The 19,138-nt window shown below is 39.8% G+C and overlaps 1 protein-coding gene across 1 annotated transcript in view; it reads right to left on the minus strand.

Moving 5' to 3' along the window:
- LOC102177789 (multidrug resistance-associated protein 4-like) overlaps positions 1 to 19,138 on the minus strand; it is a gene marked incomplete at its 3' end in the record, with an annotated part of 234,569 nt that overhangs the window by 202,954 nt on the left and 12,477 nt on the right. The window lies entirely within an intron of this gene.

Raw genomic sequence — 19,138 nt, forward strand, 5'->3', positions numbered from 1 at the left:
TAGTAAGGCTTCGTTCTGCCCCTTTTTACATTACACATATCAGATCTCATTCCAAATTGCCTGGACCATTGGCAAAGGGCCATGATTCCATCAACTCTTTGTTAATTGCTTTTCTAATTCCCTATGAATTTCACCAACTCACACAAATAAATATACATGGCTTGACAAATAAATTTCAATTATCCAGACAAGCGGCCCGAAATATTGTTTCTGCCTGCCCTACATATACTCTTACTCACCACATTCCTACAACTACAGGGGTTAATCCCAGAGGCCTTTATCCCAGTGATATCTGGCAGACTGGTGTTACTCATTTCCTTCTTTTGGACATTTGGGAGCTGTTCATGTTTCTGTGGACTTTCTCCCTTCGCTTACCTAAATTACCTTATATTCCTTTACATTCAGAATTGTGGAAAATATCAGCTGCCTTCCAACCCATAACAGCATGGAAGGGGAAATTTAATTTGATAGTATCTGGTCATTCCTTACATTTTGATAAAAATTCAACCCATTGGATTAAAGCATGTGTTCATCTACCTTTTGTATTTTTGATAGGACCTACTTTTTATAATGCCTCTTCTGGGTTACTTACTTGTCAAAATTGTTCCTTTTACACTTGTATCAATTCTCTCCAATTTCAAAATGACTATTCTCTATATATTATAAAAATCAGATCTGGAGTATGGCTTCCTGTAAAAATGAAAAAACCATGGCAGGATAGCCCCACAGTCTATATTGTAGAAGAAATCCTTAAGAAAGTGTTCAAACACACTGAACGGTTTATTGGACTGTTAAGTGCTGCCATTTTAGGAATTATTGCTATAGCTACTACAGCAGCTGTAGCAGGACGGCATTACTTCAGAGTGTACAGACTGTGCACTTTGTGCAAGAATGGCATAAAGACTCTGATGTTCTTTAGTCTACCCAGATGGAAAATTAGCTGCGTAAATGGCTGATTTACAACAGGTTGTTATACTACTAGGTGATCAAGTAAATAGTCCGCAAAAACAGATTTTTCTTAAGTGTGATTGGAACATAACTTCTTTTCGTGTCACTCCTCACAAATATAATGAATCTTCATTTCATTGAGACAAAGTTAAACAGCACCTCTTAAATCAAGGCAATATATCTCTGGATATTAATAATTTACAACAAGAGATTATGGAAATTTTCTCTCAGAAACTACACCTTTTGCAAGGATCTAATCTGCTGGAAGCAGCAGCAGATGGGATTTCTCAATTAAATCCCGTTCAACACTTGACAACTATCAGAGGATCAATGGCTGGTTTTATGTTAATATTTATATGTCTTTTTTTCTGTTTCTACATAGTCTGGCAGTGAACCAAGAAAGCCAATGGACAGCAACAGCAATTAGTGACTATCGCTTTGGCTTTTATGATCAACTATAATCATCAAAAATAAGCTTCTAAAAATAAAAAGGGGGTGTGTAGGGAATATGCTATGCACAGGCCTGTACTATAATTAACAGGGCTTCTTTGAAGAATAAGAATGACTTTCTCATGGCCCCCAGGCGAAGGGCTGGGAGCAGTAAAAAGTACATCGTGGAAAAGCATCTTGAAAACAAGATGCCAAAGTACTGACGTGATTGATGGAAAAATATTAGTGACTGTTCTCGTGACCAGAGCCTTGAGGGAGTTGCTGAGAAAGGTCATCACTAGCTGAAGGGCTAAACATAATCATGAAAGGACTGAAGGTTTGACATTGAGGACTATGGATTGTATATCATTATCCTGAATCTGAAATTGTAAAAAACAGATGTCTTGAGAGTACACACAAGGAAGTAGATGTTAGCGATAAAAAGCCTGCAAGGATCAGGATCTTGGATTTTGCCTGCGAACGGCATCAGTCCCCAATCCTCACCTTATTTCTGAGTCTTATTTTTCTTTATTCTTCTGCATCACCGCTCCCTCATGTCAGCTTGTTTTGGGGCTGGTCCCAAGAACCTAACCAGGAAACCTTGACAAACCACTTGTCCAACCCCACCCACAGGGAGCTAGCTTCAAAATAAAGAGGAACCACAAACTTCCAGCCTACAGAAAGGCCGCCTCAAACACAGCAATCAAAACAAAATGAAAAGGAAGATAAATATTCAGCAGGTAAAAGAACATGATAAATGCCCATCAAACCAAACAAAAGAGGAGGAGATAGGGAGAATACCTGGAGAAGAATTCAGAATAATAATAGTAAAGATGGTCCAAAACCTTGAAAACAAAATAGAGTTACAGATAGATAGACTAGAGACAAAGATTGAGAAGATTCAAGAAATGTTTAACAAAAACCTAGAAGAAATAAAGAAGACTCAATCAATAATGAATAATGCAACAACTGAGATCAAAAGCACTCTGGAGGAAACCAACAGTAGAATAAATGAGGCAGAAGATAGGCTAGGTGTGGTGGAAGATAGAATGGTGAAAATCAATGAAGCAGAGAGGAAAAACAAAAAAGAATTACAAGAAATGAGGACAAATTCAGAGACCTCTGGGACAATGTTAAATGCCCCAGCATTCAAACCATAGGAGTCCCAGAAGAAGAAGACAAAAGGAAAGGCTGTGAGAAATACTTGATGAGATAATAGTTGAAAACTTCCCTAAAAATGGGGAAGGAAATAGCCACCCAAATCCAAGAAACCCAGAGAGTTTCAATAAGGATAAACCCAAGGATAAAGACACCAAGACACATATTAATCAAACTAAGGAAGATCAAACACAAAAAGCAAATATTAAAAGCAGCAAGGGAAAAGCAACAAATAATATCACCATTAGGATAACAGCTGATCTTTCAATAGAAACTCTTCAGGCCAGAAGGGAATAGCAGGACATACTTAAAGTGATGAAAGAGAAAAACCTACAACCCAGATTACTATACCCATCAAGCAATTCATTCAAATATGAAGGGGAAATCAAAAGCTTTACAGACAAGCAAAAGCTGAGAATTCAGCACCACCAAACCAGCTCTTCAACAAATGCTAAAAGATATTCTCTAGATAGGAAACACAGAAAAGGTTTATAAACTCAAACCCAAAACAACAAAGTAAATGGCAATGGGATCATACTTATCAATAATTGCCTTAAATGTAAATGGGTCGATGCCCCAACCAAAAGACAAAGACTGGCTGAATAGATAAAAAAACAAGACCCCCCACCTCAAATCAAGGGACACATGCAGATCGAAAGTGAAGGGCTGGAAAAAGATATTTCATGCAAATGGAGACCAAAGAAAGCAGGAGTACCAATACTTATATCAGATTAAATAGACTTTGAAATAAAGGCCATGAAAAGAGACAAAGAAGGATACTACATAATGATCAAAGGATCAATCCAAGAAGAAGATATAACAATTATGAGTACATGCACCCAACACAGGAGCACCATAATTTGTAAGGCAAATGCTAACTAGGATGAAAGGGGAAATTAACAGTAACACAATAATATGGGGAGTCTTTAATACCCCGCTCACACCTATGGATAGAAACAGAAAATAGCAAGGAAACACAAACTTTAAATGATACATTGGACCAGTTAGACCTAATTGATATCTATAGTACATTTCACCCCAAAACAATGAATTCCACCTTTTTCTCAAGAGCACACGGAACATTCTCCAGGATAGATCACATCCTGGGCCATAAGTCTAGCCTTGGTAAATTTTTTAAAATTGAAATCATTTCAAGCATCTTTTCTGATCACAATGATGTAAGATTAGATGTCAACTACAGGAAAAAAAATATTAAAAATACAAATATATGGAGGCTAAACAACATGCTTCTGAATAACCAACATATCATAGAAGAAATCAAAAAAGAAATCAAAATATGCATAGAAACACATGAAAATGAAAACACCACAACTCAAAACCTATGGAATTCAGTAAACGCAGTGCAAAGGGGAAGGTTCTTAGCAATACAAGCTTATCTCAAAAAAACAAGAGAAAAATCAAATAGATAACTAACTTTACACCTAAAGTAACTAGAAAAGGAAAAAATGAAGAACCCCAGGGTTAGTAGAAGGGAAGAAATCATAAAAATTAGAGCAGAAATAAATGAAAAAGAAACAAAGGAGACTATAGCAAAAATCAACAAAGCCAAAAGCTGGTTCTTTGAGAAGATAAATAAAATAGACAAACCATTAGGCAGACTCATCAAGAAAAAAAAGGAGAAGAACCAAATCAACAAAATTAAAAATGAAAATGGAGAAATCACAACAGACAACACAGAAATACAAAGGATCATAAGAGAGTATTATCAGCAACTATCTGCCAATAAAATGGGCAACTTGGAAGAAATGGACAAATTTTTAGAAAAGTATAACCTCCCAAAACTGAACCAGGAATAAATAGAAAATTTTAACAGACCCATCACAAGCACAGAAATTGAAACTATAATCAAAAATCTCGCAGCAAACAAAAGTCCAAGGCCAGATGGCTTCACAGGTGAATTCTACCAAAAATTTAGAAAAGGGCTAACACCTATTCTACTCAAGCTCTTCCAGAAAATTGAAGACAAAGGTAAACTTCCAAACTCGTTCTATGAGGCCACCATCACCCTAATATCAAAACCAGACAAAGATGCCACAAAAAAAGAAAACTACAGACCAATATCACTGATGAACATAGATGCAAAAATCCTCAACAAAATTCTAGCAAACAGAATCCAACAACGTATTAAGAAGATCATACATCATGACCAAGTGGGCTTTATCCCAGGGATGCAAGGATTCTTCAATATTCACAAATCAATCAATGTGATATACCAAATTAACAAACTGAAAGATTAAAAAAATAATAATTAGCTCAATAGATGCAGAGAAAGCCTTTGACAAAATTCAACATCCGTTTATGATTTTAAAAAAAAAAAAAAACCCTCCAGAAAGCTGGCATAGAAGGAACATACCACAAAATAACAAAAGCCATACCTGATATACCCACAGCAAACATTATCCTCAATGGAGAAAAACTGAAGGCATTTGCCCTAAAGTCAGGAACAAGACAAGGGTGCCCACTCTCACCACTACTATTCAACATTTTTTTGGAAGTTTAGCCACAACAATCAGAGAAGAAAAAGAAATAAAGGGAACCCAGATTGGAAAAGAAGAAAAACTCTCACTGCTTGCAAATGACATGATCCTCTACATAGAAAACCCTAAAGACATCACCAGAAAGTTACTAGAGCTAATCAATGAATATAGTAAAGTTGCAGGATATAAAATTAACACAGAGAAATCCTTGTATTTCTATACACTAACAATGAGAAAACAGAAAGAGAAATTAAGGCAAAAATTACATTCACCATTGCGACAAAAAGAATAAAATACTTAGGAATAAATCTACCTAAAGAAACTAAGGCCTATATATAGAAAACTATAAAACACTAATGAAAGAAATCAAAGATGACACAAATAGATGGAGAAATATACAATGTTTGTGGATCAGAAGAATCAATATAGTGAAAGTGAGTATACTCCCCAAAGTGATCTATAGATTCAATGCAATCCTTCTCAAGCTACCAACGGTATTTTTCACAGAACTAAAACAAGTTGGAATTGAAAAAGACACATGTACCCCAGTGTTCACCACAGCACTGTTTACAATAGCTAGGACATGGAAACAACCTAGATGTCCATCAGTAGACAAATGGATAAGAAAGTTGTGGTACATATATACAATGGAATATTATTCAGCAATTAAAAAGAATGCATTTGAATCTGTTCTGAGGTGAATGAAACTGGAGCCTATTACACAGAGTGAAGTAAGTCAGAAAGAAAAACACCAATACAGTATATTAACACATGTATATGGAACAACAGACTGGTTCCAAATGGGAAAAGGAGTACGTCAAGGCTGTATATTGTCACCCTGCTTATTCGACTTGCATACAGAGTACATCATGAGAAACGCTGGACTGGAAGAAACACAAGCTGGAATCAAGATTGCTGGGAGAAATATCAATAACCTCAGATATGCAGATGACACCACCCTTATGGCAGAAAGTGAAGAGGAACTAAAAAGCCTCTTGATGAAAATGAAACGGGAGAGTGAAAAAGTTGGCTTAAAGCTCAACATTCAGAAAACGAAGATCATGGCATCTGGTCCCATCACTTCATGGGAAATAGATGGGGAAACAGTGAAAACAGTGTCAGACTTTATATTTTGGGGCTCCAAAATCACTGCAGATGGTGATTGCAGCCATGAAATTAAAAGACGCTTACTCCTTGGAAGAAAAGTTATGACCAACCTAGATAGCATATTCAAAAGCAGAGACATTACTTTGCCGACTAAGGTCCGTCTAGCCAAGGCTATGGTTTTTCCTGTGGTCATGTATGGATGTGAGAGTTGGACTGTGAAGAAGGCTGAGTGCCAAAGAATTGATGCTTTTGAACTGTGGTGTTGGAGAAGACTCTTGAGAGTCCCTTGGACTGCAAGGAGATCCAACCAGTCCATTCTGAAGGAGATCAACCCTGGGATTTCTTTGGAAGGAATGATGCTAAAGCTGAAACTCCAGCACTCTGGCCACCTCATGCGAAGAGTTGACTCATTGGAAAAGACTCTGATGATGGGAGGCATTGTGGGTAGGAGGAGAAGGGGACAACAGAGGATGAAATGGCTGGATGGCATCACTGACTCAATGGACTTGAGTCTGAGTGAACTCCGGGTGTTGGTGATGGACACAGAGGCCTGGCGTGCTGCAATTCATAGGGTCACAGTGAGTTGGACACGACTGAGTGACTGAAATGAACTGAACTGAACTGATAAGCATATATAATGGCCTGCCCTCAAGGAACCCTGCCTCTCTGTCTGAATGTTAAACCAAAATGCCTTTGTTCACGGAAACATCCTGAAGCTGTCCACCTGAGAATGGCTGCAAAAAAAGAAGAAATTAATACATCCCATACCCACTTTTCTATTTATAGACAAGTGCAAGATACCCAAGGCTGGCCATTCCAGGAGATATTTGCAAGATTAATGAACTTTTTACTTTACTTCCTCACCTCTTCCTGCTCTGTATTCTACAAAAGAAACTGGTATTCAGGCCCAAATAAGATGGTTATTTTGAGACACTAGTCTGCCATCTTCTTGATCAGGTACCTTTCCAAATAAAGTTGTATTTCTTGCCTCAACACATTGTCTCTGATGTATTGGACTGCCATGTAATAAGCAGAGTGCACTCTGACTTTGGAGTGAAAACAACTAACACGTGTCCTTGCTCACTCACAGGGGACCAGGGTGGGGGGCAAGCTAGTTCCTTAAATGGAGCAAAAGTTGAGGTGGATCAGTGGGTGGGGCTGAAGAGGTAGCTTAGTTGGTCTGCCCACCCCTTTGATGATGCTATGTGCAGGGATCATATACAGTACATTGCTTTTGCTCTGAGTGCTTCAGAAATGGCAGTTTGGTTTTGGCCTTTTGTATCTTATTACTCATAATTTATCCCAACTGCCAGCACATGCAGTTATTTTTAGTCTCTTATAGTTTCTTTATATTTTGTTGCTCAAAGAGATGGTTTTCCACCTATAAGCAGTTCAGTAAAGCATCCCACATCCCAGTCTATCTCACCATGAAGTGCAGGACAAGCACAGGTCCTGCAGAAAAGTATCAAAGTCAGAACTACAGCCAAAAAGACTGACTTTCCAATGGCTGATAGGGGAAAATTTAAGCAGCTTTGTGAACAATATAACCTCAGAGACACGTTTTACTGGATGTAAAAGTTATTTAAGATTTTTAGTGCTTTGAACTTAAAACAAGATCTTTTGAATCCTATTGAAGTAATGCAATACCGAAACCACAGGGCCCCTTTCTTCACTTAAAGAAAAATAGACGGACTTCTTGGTTATGAGGTTATAATATCAATAAATCTTCATTTTCTATACATGGAAAAAAGGAAATTGAAAAGCATATGTAAACAAGAAGATACAATGCTATGAAACCCATACGCAGGTCCACAAGTAAAACCCCTAAACCCCCTCCAAGGTGGGCAGGGGTGGTGGATTTTCTTCCTATGGCTCCAAGACATGACAAGTGGATATTATGAGAAATGACCATACAGTCTACCAAGTACGAGGCTGCAGGAAGCAGCAGGGCTCAACACCATACTATGTTCTAAACTCTATACCTCATAATAATTCCAGGTGATCTATGGTCAAACCTTGCCCAGTTCTGACCACCTAGTCAGTAAACTCAGCTGATCTTTTCCTCCTTTCCTGTTTCCAAATTCACCTTTTAATTGGGTATTAACACATATAAGTGAGAGGCATGGGAAGGAAGAAAAACAAACATCAGATCAGATAATTATATTCATTTCTTATTTCCTTTTAGAAACTAGGAAGGAGGTTGAATCAGACTTGGCTGGTCATTAGGGTGGATCGTATAGCAAACACTGGGGGATTTCAAAAGCCTCTCAGAGAGACCAAGTTTCTGATCTTCTCCCCCTTTTTGTTCAGTCACTCAGTCATGTCCAACTCTTTGCGACCCTAATGACTGCAGCACGCCAGGCTTCCCTGTACTTCACCATCTCCAGCGGCTTGCTCAAACTCACATCCATCAAGTCAGTGATGCCATCCAACCATCTCATCCTCTGTTTTCCCCTTCTCCTCCCCTCTTCAATCTTTCCCAGCATCAGGGTCTTTTCTAATTAGTCAGCTCTTAGCATCAGGTGGTCAAAGTATTGGAGTTTCAGCTTTAGCATCATTCCTTCCAAAGAAATCCCAGGGCTGATCTCCTTCAGAATGGGCTGGTTGGATCTCCTTGCAGTTCAAGGGACTCTCAAGAGTCTTCTCCAACACCATAGTTCAAAAGCATCAATTCTTCAGTGCTCAGCTTTCTTAATGGTCCAACTCTCACATCCATACATGACTACTGGAAAACCCATAGCTTTGACAATATGTATCTTTGTCGGCAAAGTATTGTCTCTGCTTTTTAATACGCTGTCTGTGGAAAATTCTGAAAAAGATGGAAATGCCAAACCACCTGACCTGCCTCTTGAGAAACCTGTATGCAGGTCAGGAAGCAACAGAATTGGACATGGAACAACAGACTGGTTCCAAGTAGGAAAAGGAGTACGCCAAAGCTGTATATTGTCACCCTGCTTACTTAACTTAAATGCATAGTGCATCATGAGAAACACTGGTCTGGATGAAGCACAAGCTGGAATCAAGATTGCCGGGAGAAATATCAATAGCCTCAGATATACAGATGGCACCACCCTTATGGCAGAAAGTGAAGAGGAACTAAAGAGGCTCTTGATGAAAGTGAAAGAGGAGGGTGAAATAGTTGGCTTAAAGCTCAACATTCAGAAAACGAAGATCATGGCATCTGGTCCCATCACTTCATGACAAATAGATGGGGAAACAATGGAAACAGTGGCTGACTATTTTTCTGGCTTCCAAAATCACTGCAGATGGTGATTTCAGCCATGAAATTAAAAGACACTTACTCCTTGGAAGGAAAGTTATGACCAACTTGGACAGCATATTAAAAAGAAAAGACATTACGTTGCCAACAAAGTCCATCTAGTCAAGATTATGGTCTTTCCAGTAGTCATGTATGGATGTGAGAGTTGGATCATAAAGAAAGCTAAGTGTTGAAGAATTGATGCTTTTCAACTGTGCTGCTGGAAAAGACTCTTAAGAGTCCCTTGGACTGCAAGGAGATCCAACCAGTTCATCCTAAAGGAGATTAGTCCTGAGTGTTCATTAGAAGGAGTGATGCTGAAGCTGAATCTCCAAACCTTTGGCCACCTGATGCAAAGAGCTGACTCATTAGAAAAAACCCTAATGCTGGGAAAGGTTGAAGGCAGTAGGAAAAGGGGACGACAGAGGATGAGATGGTTGTATGGCATCACCAACTCAATGGACATGAGTTTGGGAAAACTCCAGGAGTTGGTGATAGACAGGAAGTCCTGGCATGGTGCAGTCCATGGGGTCGCAAACAGTCAGAAATGACGAGTGACTGAACTGAGGTTTGTCATAGCTTTTCTTCCAAGGAGCAAGTGTCTTTTAATTTCATGGCTTCAGTCACCATCTGCAGTGATTTTGGAGCCCCCAAAAATAAAGTCTGACACTGTTTCCACTGTTTCCCCGTCTATTTCCCATGAAGTGATGGGACCGGATGCCATGATCTTCGTTTTCTGAATGTTGAGTTTTAAGCCAGCTTTTTGCTCTCCTCTTTCACTTTCATCAAGAGGCTCTTTAGTTCTTCTTTGCTTTCTGCCATAAGGGTAGTGTCATCTACATATCTGAGGTTATTGATATTTCTCCCGGCAATCTTGATTCCAGCTTGTGCTTCATCCAGTCCAGCATTTCTCATGATGCACTATGCATTTAAGTTAAATAAGCAGGGTGACAATATACACCCTTGATGTACTCTTTTATGTATTTGGAACCAGTCCGTTTTTCCATGTCTGGTTCTAACTGTTGCTTCTTGACCTGCATACAGATCTCTCAGGAGGCAGGTAAGGTGGTCTGGTATTCCCATCTATTGAAGAATTTTCCACAGTATTTTTGTGATCCACACAATCAAAGCCTTTAATGTAGTCAATAAAGCAGAGGTAGATGTTTTTCTAGAACTCTCTTGCTTGTTCTATAATCTAATGGATGTTGGCAATTTGATCTCTGGTTCCTCTGCCCTTTCTAAATCCAGCTTGAACGATTGGAAGTTCTCAGTTCACATATTGTTGAAGCCTAGTTTGGAAAATTTTGAGCATTACTTTGCTAGCCTGTGAGAGGAGTGCAATTGTGCAGTAGTTTGAACGTTCTTTGACATTGTCTTCTTTGGGATAGGAATGAAAATACCTTTTCCAGTCCGGTGGCTACTGCTGAGTTTCCAAATTTGCCAACATATTAGAACTCCATATTTCAAAAAATCCAGGTATTTTACAGCCCCATAACCCAAAACAGCCCAGCATTCACCTTGCCCTTCCTGCCATACCCAATTCAAGACATGCCCTGAGTTGTGCTTGAATGCTCTGAAATCTGGCCAAGTCTATTTTACCCTAAACCAAACCACATCATCTCGTCCTTGGACCATGTACCGCATCAGCCTCCTGACACACTCATCACCCTGCCTCTGTTCTAGGTCCCCACCCCACCTCCCTTTCCAGCTCCCAATGCTGCAGCCAGGCTGAGTTCTGAGACACTAAAAACCTTAACTTGTGGCTTCCTGTACAGTTCCCTGCTCAGGCCTCCAGTACTCTCTACTCTGCAGCCTCAGACACATTTGGTTCCTTCTTATGCACTAAAAGCCTTTGTCACAGTCACCATCCCCATGAAAATGCAAAGTATCAGCGTCCCACCTTCCCCCACCCCCACACATGAAATTCTCCAGTCTTCCCAGGAAGTACCATCTCTAAAATTAAACCAGCGTCTCTAACAAAGTACCTAATTTCACCTCAGACTTCTCCTTCCAAGGACTAATGACACAAAGACACACATCCACAGTGAGTTTCACTATTTGGTTTATTAATCCCCCACTTGATGAAAGAAAATCCAAGGACGACAGACTTCTCTGTATTTCCTTACCAGCCATTATATATACACACCTAGCCTGTGCCAGGCTTCAATTATTTATTCAATTATCTTGGTGATGGAATAGATGAATAAATTCCAAATTTGCCCCTAAAACATCTAGTGTAAACTAAGACAGGTTTTTCCTCTCAAGTAATTTTACTTTTCAAATGATCTTGACATGGGCCCACGTGAAAATCCCTATTGCTGCTGCATCAGTTCAGGTCAGTTCAGTTCAGTCGCTCAGTCGTGTCTGACTCTTTGCGACCCCACGAATCACAGCACACCAGGCCTCCCTGTGTATCACCAACTCCCGGAGTTCACTCAGATTCATGTCCATCGAGTCAGTGACGCCATCCAGCCATTTCATCCTCTGTCATCCCCTTCTCCTCCTGCCCTCAATCCCTCCCAGCATCAGAGTCTTTTCCAATGAGTCAACTCTTCTCATGAGGTGGCCAAAGTACTGAAGTTTCAGCTTCAGCATCATTCCTTCCAAAGAAATCCCAGGGCTGATCTCCTTCAGAATGGACTGGTTGGGTCTCCTTGCAGTCCAAGGGACTCTCAAGAGTCTTCTTCAACACCACAGTTCAAAAGCATCAATTCTTCGGCACTCAGCCTTCTTCACAGTCCAACTCTCGCATCCATACATGACCACAGGAAAAACCATAGCCTTGACTAGTGGACCTTAGCCAGCAAAGTAATGTCTCTGCTTTTGAATATGCTATCTAGGTTGGTCATAAGTTTTCTTCAACGGAGTAAGTGTCCTTTAATTTCATGGCTGCAATCACCATCTGCAGTGATTTTGGAGCCCAAAAATATAAAGTCTGACACTGTTTCCACTGTTTCCCCATCTATTTCCCATGAAATGATGGGACCAGATGCCATGATCTTCGTTTTCTGAATGTTGAGCTTTAAGCCAACTTTCTTGCTTTCCTCTTTCACTTTCATCAAGAGGCGTTTTAGTTCCTCTTCACTTTCTGCCCTAAGGGTGGTGTCATCTGCATATCTAAGGTTATTGATATTTCTCCCAGCAATTTTGATTCCAGCTTGTGTTTCTTCCAGTCCAGCGTTTCTCATCATGTACTCTGCATAGAAGTTAAATAAGCAGGGTGACAATATACAGCCTTGACGTACTCCTTTTCCTATTTGGAACCAGTCTGTTGTTCCATGTCCAGTTCTAACTGTTGCTTCCTGACCTGCATACAGATTTCTCAAGAGACAGGTTAGGTGGTCTGGTATTTCCATCTCTTTCAGAATTTTCTACAGTTTATTGTGATCCACACAGTCAAAGGCTATGGCATAGTTAATAAAGCATAAATCGATGTTTTTCTGGAACTCTCTTGCTTTTTCCATGATCCAGCGGATGTTGGCAATTTGATCTCTGGTTCCTCTGCCTTTTCTAAAACCAGCTTGAACATCAGGAAGTTCACAGTTCACGTATTGCTGAAGCCTGGCTTGGAGAATTTTGAGCATTACTTTACTAGCATGTGAGATGAATGCAATTGTGCTGTAGTTTGAGCATTCTTTTGCATTGCCTTTCTTTCGGATTGGAATGAAAACTGACCTTTTCCTGGCCACTGCTGAGTTTTCCATCAGCCTTTAGCAAATAAAGCATGTCTGTAGTTCCTAAGGCTCCTCGCACTTTCATCCAGCTTCCCAGCTCACACTTTGTCTACCCTAGGTTCAGAGACCAGCGAGACACCTCTATAATGTGGGTGAGTCTCATGTAATTAGTCAAAGGCCTTAAAAGAAAAAAGACTAACATACAATGGAGAAAAGACAGCCTCTTCAATCAGTGATAATGAAAAAACTGGACAGCTACATGTAAAAGAAAGATATCAGAACACTTCCTAACACCTCACACAAAAATAAACTTGAAATGGATTAAAGACCTAAATGTAAGGCCAGAAACTATAAAACTTTTAGAGGAAAAGTAGGTAGAACTCTGTTTGACATAAATCACAGCAAGATTCTCTTTGACCCAATTCCTAGAGTAATGGAAATAAAAATAAACAAATGGGATATAATTAAACTTAAAAGCTTTTACAAAGGAAACAATAAACATGATGAAAAAACAACCATCAGAATGGGAGAAAATAATTGCAGATGAAACAACTGACAAAGGATTAATCTACAAAATATATAAGCAGCTCATGAAACTTATCTAAAAACAAATAACCCAATCAGAAAATGGGCAGAAGATCTAAATGGACACTTCTCCAAAGACATACAGATAGCCAATAAACACATGAAATGATGCTCAACATCACTCATTATTAGAGAAATGCAAATCAAAACTAAATGAGGTACCACCTCATACCACTCAGATTGGCCATCATCAAAAAACCTTCAAACAATAAATGCTGGAGAGAATGTGGAGAAAGGGGAAGCCTCTTGCACTGTTGGTGGGAATGTAAATCGATACAGCCACTGTGGAGAACAGTATGGAAGTCCTTAAAAATCTAGGAATAAAACTACCATATGACCCAGAAATTCACAACTGAACATTCATCCTGAGAAAACCACAATTCAAAAAGACATATGTACCTCAGTGTTCACTGCAGCACTATTTACAACAGCCAGGACATGGAAGCAATCTAGATATTCATCGACAGATGAATGGATAAAGAAATTGTGGTACATATACACAATGGAATATTTGTTGTTGTTTTTCCATCACTAAGCCATGTCTGACTCCTTGCAACCCCATGGACTGCAGCACATCAGGCCTCCCTGTCCTTCACCATCTCCCAGAGTTTGCCCAAGTTCAAGTCCATTGAATCAGTGATGTCATCCAACCATCTCATCCTCTGTTGCCCACTTCATCTCCTGGCCTCAATCTTTCCCAGCATGAGTCTTTTCCATTGAGTTATCTCTTCATATCAGGTGGCCAAAGTATTGGAGCTGCAGTTTCAACATCAGTCCTTCCTATGAATATCCAGGGTTGATTTCCTTTAGTATTGACTGGTTTGATCTCCTTGCTTTCCAAGGGACTTTCACGAGTCTTCTCCAGCACCACAGTTTGAAAGCATCAATTGTTTTGTGCTCAGCCTTCTTTATGGTCTAGCTCTCACATCCATACATGACTATTAGAAAGACCATAACTTTGACTATACAGACCTTACATCTTATTAGCAAGATGATGTCTTTCCTTTTTAATATTTGTCTAGGTTTGTCATAGCTTTCCTTCCAAGAAATAAGCATCTTCCAATTTCAAGGCTGCAGTCACCATCTGCAGTGATTTTAGAGCTCAAGAAGAGAAAATCTGTCACTGCTTAGAACTTTTCCCCTTCTATTTACCATGAAGTGATGGGATAAGATGCCATTGAGAGGGTAACAGGCAGGAAGTCCAGGGGTCTACAAACGGAGGAAATAGGCTGCAAGTGTCAGACATTTTAGTCTCTCTTAAGTGGCAGGAGGAAACAAACTAGTGATATTTTTTTTCCTTCTCTATATAAATTTAAAAGGAGGTTTCTCTTGAAATACTGTGTTGCCATAATGATACCTGGTTTCAACTGAAGTTAACTATTCTCAAACCTTACGTTAACCAAAGCATGTTTCTTATGGAAATGTTTGTCTTAAACTATGTTAATGTACTATGCATTTACCCCAGCCTCTGTCTTCATGTCTGTTCCGCCTAATGGCTACTTGACAAACCAGTATGTTATACTCAGATATTGTTCCCCTAATCTATGTAAATGAAACTATTTGTATGATTATCTGCCCTTCTACAAGATTCAAGTCAATCATTTTATGGCCCAGGATGAATCATCTGGTGCCAAGATTATCCAAAAATGCATCTTACAGATGAGGGGCCTGGTGCCATTCTGAGTTTCAAAACATTCCTTTCTTTCATTAACAGACTTCTAGTGACTATATAACATCTAGCTGAAGACTAGCAGTGGGGTACTCTTTCTGCCCCCTTCTGATGCCTATGTCAGAAGCTTTCTCTATCTCCTTTATACTTTAATAAAACTTCATTACACAAAAGCTCTGAGCGATCAAGCCTCGTCTCTAGCACCAGATTGAATTCTCCTCCGGAGGCCAAGAATCCCAGCATCTTTTTGTTCAGCAACAACCTTTCACCATGATCTTAGTTTTTTAATACTGAGTTTTGAACCAGCTTTTTCACTCTCCTTTTTCACCCTCATTAATAGACTCTTTAGTTCTTTGCTTTGTGCCACTAGAGTAGTATCATCTGCATATCTGAGGTTACTGATATTTCTCCCAACATTACTGATTCCAGTTTATGACTCACAAATGCCAGTCTGGCATTTCTCATGATGACTCTGCATATAAGTTAAATAAATATGGTGACAATATATAGCCTTGTTGTATTCCTTTTCAATTTTGAACCAGTCCATTGTTCCATGTCCAGATCTAACTGTTGCTTCTTGACCTGCATACAGGTTTCTCAGGAGACAGGTAAGATGGTCTAGTGTTCCCAATTCTTTAGGAATTTTCCAGTTTGTTGTGATCCATACAGTCATAGGCTTTAGCATAGTCAATGAAGCAGGAATAAATGTTTTTCTGGAATCCCCTAGCTTTCTTTAAGATCCAACAAACGTTGGCAATTCCATAAAAAGGAATGAATTTGAGTCAGTTGTACGGAGGTGAATGAAACTACAGCCTGTTATATACAGAAAAGTAAGTCAGAAAAAGAAAAACAAATATCATAAATTAATACATAATGTGGAATCTAGAAAAATGATACTAATGAATCTATTTACAGGGAAGGAATGGAGAAGCAGATTTAGCAAACAGACTTGTGACACAGCAGGGGAAGGAGAGGGTGGGACATACGTTGAGTGAGAAAAATAGCACTGACATATATACACTATCATGTGTAAAACAGAGGTGGCTCAGTGGTAAAGAATCAACCTGCCGATGCAGGAGACATGGGTTCAATCCCTGGGTTGGGAAGATCCTCTGGAGTAGGAAATGGCAACCCACTCCAGTATTCTTGCCTAGAGAATCCCATGGAGAGAGGAGCCTAGTGGGCTACAGTCCAGAGGGTTGCAAAGAGTTGGACATGACTGAGCAACTTAGCTAGAGGGAAGTTGCTGTGTAACACAGGGAGCTCAACCTGGTGCTCTGTGACAACCTAGAGGGGTGGGATGTGGAGGGGAGGGAAGTTTAAGAGGGAGGTGATATATATGTATAATTATGACTGATTCATGACATTGCATGGCAGAAACCAACATAACATTGTAAAGTAATTATCCTCAAATTAAAAATAAATAAATAAATAAAATGAAAATAGGGCTTCCCTGGTAGCTCAGATGGTAAAGAATCTGCCTACAATGCAGGAGACCTGGGATGGATCCCTGGGTTTGGAATAACTGCTGGAAAAGGAAATGGCAACCAACTCCAGTATTCTTGCCTGGTCCATGACAGAGGAGCCTGGTAGGCTACAGTCCACAGGACTGAAAAGAGTCGGAGGTTTAAGAGGGAATATATGTATAATTATGACTGATTCACGATCTTGTACAGCATAAATCAATACAACATTGTAAAGAAATTATCCTCCAATTAAAAATAAATAAATATAATGAAAATAAAAAGACTGACCAATTCCAAACAGGAGGAAATTCTATGTCAAGATCACCTTTGGACTCCAGATGCATTTTCTCACGAAGTCTGATGGTTTTAATCTTCTCTTATTTCATGATGGCTGGCAAGACTTTCAGGCTAACTTTGTTAATCAAGACTGAGTGTTCCTAGTTATCTACAAGACTAAAGAGCCCAGACCAAGAGCCAGGCCAGCAGAGTCTACATGAACACCAGGCTGTGCAAGCCACAACTCCTCTCTTTAGAAAGCAGGTCCACTGAGTCCAGTTGGACTGGTTTGATACACAGACAGACACAGAAAACAAAGGGAATATTCAGATCTATTTCCATTCTTGATAAGACCCAGCTCCCCTAAGTTGAAACACACTACCACATACACACACCAAAGATCAATGTTCCAGAAAGGCTAATCCCAGTCGGCTCCCTCCCTCTGCATTTCTCCAGCTTCTAGTGCAGGTTGAGCCACCCTGGGCCTCTGTAGGCTCCCAGCCATTTTCTGTAACTGTTGTTTCAGTCAATCCAGTATGTATTTGATGCCCATGATATGTCCAGTATGGTCCAGGCACTACACTAAAGAATCATACACAGTCTACCAGACACAGTCAGCTGTCATGGGGCTTGGAACACTACCAGGGAGTCAACATCAGCCCACCTGACATGATGCTGGGTGGCGCTGGACTGTCTGTGTACATAAATGGAAGCCCTGGATCAGTGTGAATAAAAGTGCTGGGAGAGGCTCATGGGGCTACTGGAGGCTCAGCAGTATTTGCTTAAATCAATGAGAGAAGAGAAGGTGACCCAGGGGCCCAACAGAGTGAGCCAAGACCCCAAAATGGGGGTGATTGTGGCAGTCACAGAGACAACCTCACTACCGCCCTCCCTCCTCACTTGTCAGAGTGCTGGGAAACAGAATGGCCAGTGGAGCTAACCGTTAAAAATTTTTAATTTTTCAGGAAGCAGGGAACCTTTGCATATCTTCAGAGTGAGACTAGTTGTTGTAAATCACACTTAAGGAGTTACTCCACTTGGCAGAAGGTACTAAGAAGACAAAAATGTAACAGTGGCTAAGAAACCAGGCTTTGAGTAGAATCCTAGAATGTCATTTACAGGCTATTTGAGGATGGGTGAGTTGTTTCACCTGATACAGAGACCTGTTTCCTTAATTGTAAAGCAGGGACATATGGTTATCTTATTCAATTGCTGTCAGGATTAAATGAGAAAACCTGTAAGACCAGGTGTACTCAGACCACACAGTGAGCCCTGGCAATAGCAATAAAAGATAGCAGCTGTGTCAAAATCACAGCGCTGTAACAAAATCACAGCAGTGCAGCACATATATAAAGCCTCCATCTGGACACACTACTCTGTCATTGACAATGTGACTATGGTCCAGGGATATTCCTAAGTGTTTTCTTTCAAGATGCATAAACTACAAGGGAAAAAATTGTTGAACTGAATGGACCATCCCTTAACAGTGTTGCTAGAAGCCCCTGGCAGAAAGAATGATAAACCTCAGGGGATCAGAACTAACCCTGTATAACTGATCTGCTTTGTGAGTAATCTTTTTTTATAGTATATAGAAACTTCATCATTAAAAAATTCAACTTTCATGATAAGACCCAAAAATAAAATAAAATCACACCCAGACCTATCTAACTTCACTATAGATCTGTTACTGGCTGTCCATCACTGAGGAGAAAGACAAAAGAAATTAAATATTTTATAAAGCCCAGACACTCAAAGTCATGCCCAGGCTGGCTCACAGAGCCAGTTTACCTTCATTTTAGACCTACTCATAAACATGCAAGTACTTTAGAGCCTACTGTATGCCAGGCTCTTATTTTGGTGATGTAAATTATTTGCCCTTGGCAATACAGAGACAGTTAGAAAAAAAGGAGACAGTGGGTATGGTGGAAATCACAAATTTGAAAGGAAGAAGCCAACTAGAGATAGGATTAAAGAGTAAGGGTAAAGAGGACAAATCAGATCCAAAAGGCATGTTCAGAAATCAACAAGCAAACCATCTGTGGAGGAAAGAAACCATTTTTAAAGAGTGA

Source organism: Capra hircus, chromosome 12, assembly GCF_001704415.2.
Source record: "Capra hircus breed San Clemente chromosome 12, ASM170441v1, whole genome shotgun sequence".
Classification (NCBI taxonomy): Eukaryota; Metazoa; Chordata; class Mammalia; order Artiodactyla; family Bovidae; genus Capra; species Capra hircus.